This window comes from Ovis canadensis, chromosome 1, assembly GCF_042477335.2.
Source record: "Ovis canadensis isolate MfBH-ARS-UI-01 breed Bighorn chromosome 1, ARS-UI_OviCan_v2, whole genome shotgun sequence".
Classification (NCBI taxonomy): domain Eukaryota; kingdom Metazoa; phylum Chordata; class Mammalia; order Artiodactyla; family Bovidae; genus Ovis; species Ovis canadensis.
In genome coordinates this window covers 279,635,460-279,641,908 of record NC_091245.1, presented here as the reverse complement: position 1 = coordinate 279,641,908, position 6,449 = coordinate 279,635,460, and positions in this window count along the sequence as shown.

Below are 6,449 nucleotides of genomic sequence, written 5' to 3'. Positions count from 1 at the left end.
TGCCAGGCTGGATGAAGCACAAGCTGAAATCAAGATTGCTTGGAGAAATATCAATAACCTCAGATATGCAGATGACACCTCCCTTATGGGAGAAAGTGAAGATCTAAAGAACCTCTTGATGAAAAAACGAAGATCATGGCATGTGATCCCATCACTCCATAGCAAATAAATGGGAAAACAGTGACAGACTTTATTTTCTTGGCCTCCAAAATCACTGTAGATGGTGACTGCAGCCATGACATTAACTGATGCCTGCTCCTTGGAAGAAAAGTTATGACCAACCTAGACAGCATATTAAAAAGCAGAGACATTACTTTCCCGACAACACTCCATACCATCAAACTTATGGTTTTTCCACTAGTCATCTGTGGATGTGAGAGTTGGACCATAAAGAAAGCTGAGCAAGGAATAATCAGTGCTTTTGAACTATGTTGTTGAAGAAAACGCTTGAGAGTCCCTTGGACTGCAAGGAGGTCAACCCAGTCAATCCTAAAGGAAATCAGTCCTGAATATTCATTGGAAGGACTGAGGCTGAAGCTGAAACTCCAATATTCTGGCCACCTGATGTGAAGAGCTGACTCATTGGAAAAGATCCTGATACTGGGGAAGATTGAAGGCAGGAGGAGACGGGGACAACAGAGGATGAGATGGTTGGATGGCATCACCACTTGATGGTATGAGTTTGAGCAAGCTCTTGGCAGTTGGTGATGGACAGGGAAGCCTGGCGTGCTGCAGTCCATGGGGTAGCAAAAAGTTGAACACGACTGTGTGATTGAACTGAACTGAATGGAGAGGAATTTAATAGATATTTCCCAAAGAACATATACAAATGACCAATGGGTATATAAAAAGATATTTAACATCACTAACCACCAGTGAAAAGCAAATCAAATGCACAAATGAGATATCATCTCACATCTTTAGAATGGCTGCTATTCAAAAGTCAAGAGAGTAAGTGCTGTCAAGGACGGGTAGAAAAGGGAATCCCTATGCCGTGTTGGTGAGAATGTGAATAGCCACTGTAGAAACAGTTTGCATTTTCCTCAAAAAAGTTAAAAATGGAAATATCATATGATCTACCAGTTCTATTTTGGGTTATATATCCAAAGGAAATTAAACTGGGATCTCGAAAAATACCTCTGTATGACTGTGTTCACGGTAGCATTATTTACAGCCTATTTTGTGGGAGGAGACTCTTGAGAGTCCCTTGGACTGCAAGGAGATCCAATCAGTCCATCTTAAAGGAAATCAGTCCTGACTGTTCATTGGATGGACTGATGCTGAAGCTGAAGCTTTAATACTTGGGCCACCTGTTGTGAAGAACTGACTCATTTGGAAAGACCCTGATGCTGAGAAAGATTGAAGGCAGGACGAGAAGGGGATGACAGAGGATGAGATGGCTGGATGGCATCACAGACTCAGTGGACATAGGTTTGAGTAAATTCCAGGAGTTGATGATGGGCAGGGAGGCCTGGTGTGCTGCAGTCCATGGGGTCGCAAAGAGTCAGACATGACTGAGCAACTGAACTGAACTGAATCTGAAATATGGAAATACCCTACTGTCCATCAATAGTAAATGAATAAAGAAGGTTTGTTATGTATAGATGTAGATACGGATATAGATAGAGATAACGGAGCACTAGTTTTCATATACACATCAGTTCAGTTCAGTCGCTTGGTCGTGTCCGACTCTCTGCGACCCCATAATGGAATATTAACCAACCTAAATAAGAAGGATAACCTGCCATTTCCAACAACATGGATGGAATTCAATGGCATTATGCTAAGTGAAATACGTCAAGTCCTGCATGGTCTCCTTGTGTAGAATCTAAGAAGCCCTAATTCATAGGAATGTAAATCAGTGGCTGCCAGGGCTGTGGGGAGCGGGAGAAAGGGTGACGCCGGTTAAAGGATACATTTCCCATTATAAGGCGGATGGTTCTGAGAATGTCTGACTACAGTGAACAATACTGTATTGTTGCTTGAAAGTCACTAGGAGAGCAGAACATTCTCCCCCACCACAAACACACAAATTGTAACTATGTATGAGGAGGAATGTGTTGACTAAGCTTACTGCGCATTGCATACGTTAAACTTACACAATGTTACATGCAAATTATATCTCAATAAATAAAGTCGGAAAAAAATATAAACAAAAAGCAGTAGCCCTGCCTGCTCAAATATATGTATACTAGACTCCAAAGATGTATCACAGTTCTTTCTAACTTATGAAATCATCTGTCACTTGTCCGGATTGCCACACTTCCAACTCAGTGTGTCTGGAGAAACAGTCATTTCATCTTTTGTGAGAGAATAGATCAAGAGTTTGGGTGCATTTTGGAATTCATACCAGGAAAGGGAAACTTTAGGTAAAAAAAAGGGTGAAAAGAGGGAAGAGGAGGAGGAGGAAAAAAGCCTCAAGATGTAGGAACTCAGAGGCATGTCTGTTTGCTCTGGTTTGTTCTGTTCAGTATCACAGCTGGCTATCACTCCCGGGCTCAGCATGGAGCTGGCATCGATATAGGGAAGAAGTCATACCTTCCTGGCTTGAATTCTCCCTCGGGAGGTAACCATGAGCCTTTGGTCAAGTTATTTAACTTGCAGTATAAATTCTTCATCAGTGAAATAAACACTAATGTTACTACAGGGTTCAGAGATGGTAAGGGCAGCAGCCAGCACATAGTAGGTACTGTGTCTTTCTTGCTTGTCTGTCTTCTTCCCCTTTCTTCATTGAACACCAGTAGCATTTTCTCCAGTTTCCACTTCCTCTGGATATAAGGGAGCAGATTACTGAGGCTAATTATACTGTCACCTTCCTCACTCTTTATATCTTCAAAAAAATCTGCCAACATTGGATTTACACTTTCTTGATCTGTATTTTGAAATCAGCAAATCTGAATAAATAGGGGAGCTAAAAGGCAGATATCCTACGGGGACGAGCAGTTTTTCCCATTGCAAAATGAATGAAGATTCTCTTCTCTCGCCTTTTCATGCATTAGTGCAGACACATGTCACTGCACCAGCACCGGGAACAAAGCTTTCTTTTCTGAAGGTGTTAAACTATGCAGATGGGGACTGCAGCCGTGAGACTAAAGGACGCTTACTCCTTGGAAGAAAAGCTATGATCGACCTAGACAGCATATTAAACAGCAGAGACATTACTTTGCCAACGAAGGCCTGTCTAGTCGAAGCTATGGTTTTTCCAGTGGTCATGTATGGATGTGAGAGTTGGACTGTGAAGAAGGCTGAGCACTGAAGAATTGATGCTTTTGAACTGTGGTGTTGGAGAAGACTCTTGAGAGTCCCTTGGACTGCAAGGAGATCCAACCAGTCCATCCTAAAGGAGATCAGTCCTGAATATTCATTGGAAGGACTGATGTTGAAGCTGAAACTCCAATACTTTGGCCACCTGATGTGAAGAACTGACTCATTTGAAAAGACCCTGATGCTGGGAAAGATTGAAGGTGGGAGGAGAAGGGGATGACAGAGGTTGAGATGGTTGGATGGCATCACCCACTTGATAGGCATGGGTTTGGGTGGACTCTGGGAGTTGGTGATGGACAGGGAGGCCTGGTGTGCTGCAGTCCACGGGGTTTCAAAGAGTCAGACATGACTGAGCGACTGAACTGGAACTATGGTTTAGGCCTCACTGATAACTTGGGCAGGCATCTCCTCTGCCTTCTGACCTTCAGGACATAGAAATGAACGAGGTGGGTCTGATCTAATCAATGCTGCAGCTCAGGAAACCCACGTGGCGTCCAGACTGTGACCGTCCTGTTGGGAATCATGGCTGATACACTCTTCTCATATTTCCAGGTCCCTTTAATGTGAATAGGGTTGCGTACCCTTTTTTTCGCATGTGCCTTTGGGCACATCATCAGGGATCCAAAAAAAAAAAAAAAATTATCTGAACTGTCTCTTTCCTTCACCAAAACAATTTCACATATAGGAACACCTGCACATTTTTAAGAATCTCTATCAACAAAAAAGGGTGGATCCATTAATCAACTGAATTTGACAAAAACGTTAGCGTTCTTCACCAGCATGCAGAAAAGCACTGTGGTTGTAGATTACTATCTCATATCTTCCCTTTATTCCCCCAGGCCCCTAAGGAAACAAGTCTCTTCCATTGATGTCTCTGCATCATATTTTATCTCCTCAGCAATAATAACAAATAGTTATGCTTCTTCGGGAGCAAATCAAAAGCAAAAAATTTTGAACAAGTTTGAGTCTGTTGTAACAAATATTTCAGAGAGCCAAAATGAGTTCTTAAGTGCTTTATTATGACAGATGTACTCCTATATTTTGGAAGAAGTTGTGAGCACCATCAAATATACATTCGCAAATTTGCAGTATCTTCCTTGTTAAAGGCTGGATGCTTGATAAGGCACAATTTTAGAGTGAAGATCTTGAAGGAAGTGTATTCCAGAAGAAAATACTTGATGGTCTTCTTAGAAACCTTAGACAGGAGAAAAATATAACCTGTATAACATTAAATTATAATACTGAAGCAGATGGAAATAAAAGTGGTGAACAACATGTTTTAAAATTTCCAGCATTGAACATAAAGCTTGTTATACAGTAGTTTCTTGATACCTTGTGCATGGGTTAAACTGTTGAAAGATAAAATAAAAAAAAAGAGAGAGAGAGAGAGAGACTCAGGGATGAATTTAGATTTTTAAGACTCTAAGCTTTGAAAAGATGATAAGCCTCCCTATGTAATTCAAAATAATATAAAAGCAATTCTGAACTGTAAAACAAGAGTAAGAAAATCCAATAACACTGAAATTTCTCCCATGGTACTTTTTAATAAGGTCATGAAATAAATACTTTCAAAATATTTTTCTAATTTTGGGGGGGGGCTTCCGCTTCACTGGCATCTTAGCCATGTGCCTGGTTTCCTATGGGGTAATCCAGCCCGGAGGTGGCCTCTAGCTTTTCAGCTGAAACTCATTTGCTCCTTCAGTCCACTGACTTTGATTGAAGGTCAGTAATTTGAGAGTCTGGGAATTTGTAGAAGTCAAGTTCGTCCTCTGGAAGGGCTCAAAATCTAGTGGAGCGATGAAGGTTCACGTATAGAAACGAGCTATTGCAAAGTTCTGAGAGGGGACAATGAAGAAGTAAACTCTGGGGATGGAGGCTGTTCCAGGGGTAGCACCTGAGAAGCATCTGGACCACCGACCCACGTGGAGAGAGAAGGGGGCATTCTTGGTACATGACGTGCAGCTGGCTTTTCCAAAAGAAAGGGAGGGGTACGTGCACAAAATAAGGGGACTGCAGTTGGTTCCAACTTCGGGGCAGAGCACCGGAGGCCCGCTGTGGCACGCTCCCACCTCCAAGTCCTTTTGCTCTCAGGGTTGGCCCCTTTATAGTCTCTCTTATAGTCTGCACTTTTTTCAGGACTGCAGATGTCCCAGAGCTGTTGGACTTACTTAGATTGCACTTTGACTTTTTGGGTCCCCCCTGTTAGGACATTTGTAATGGGTCATAGTTACCACCTGACTGTTGGCATGTAAGTGTCTGGTAGCCTTCCACACTTCCTTTTTGCCTCGGTTTGATCAAACAGTCCCCTTTGTGATTAGCAGATAGTCAGGTGGGGAGATCTTTCCTCCTGTCCACATTTATTATGTCAGATTTATGTATCTGTAATTCTCCTCTTAATTTGATGTGTGGCTCCAGGTGGGGTGGCCGAGGGAGGACGGGCACAGACAGAAGGGACGCGCTGGTGCCTCCGTGTCTGAGCATCCGAACGCATCTGGGGACAGTTACAGAGCTAATTGGCAGGTGCTGTACAGAGCAAACACAAAGATCCCCCAAAGCTTCAAGAAATGCCGCCTCATGGCCTCCCTAGAAAGAAACAGTCAAGGGCAACTGTTAATTACAACAAGCAGACTGCCCTCATATTGGGAGTGGGATAGATGAGGAAGCGTATGGATCCAGAGAGAGTGGAGCGTGGAAGACGTGCCTGGCGTGTGTAAGCATCCGGAAAACTCTATTCCTTTGAGCCTAACTTGGAAGATCCTATTCCCTCTGAGGGAATGTGGGCATCATATTTCTTTATATTTTCCATGAACGATGGGTCTTTCTGTTATCTGGTATCTGGAAAAGCCCAGGTAGCTCATGGGTACTGGGAGATGGAGACAAGGTGTGCCCATGAATCTGGGTTCTAGTAAGAGACTGCAGCCAGCGGGTAAAAGGCCGTGGGGATTAGCCCATGGCTGGTGAGGCCCTGCACTCTGGGGGAGGGGAGCCAATGGGGCCAAGCGTAGTGATGCCCATCACAAACCATGCCAGGGATTTATGCTTTGGCTAAATAACTAGGCGATGGAACTTGCCCCATGGGCTTTAATTTGGGAAAACATACCATACCATCAGATCAGTGTTTGAGAGAAACTTACCTGTAGTTTGAAACATAGGTTGAAGACCTTACTAGCAGCGGGATGGTCTGC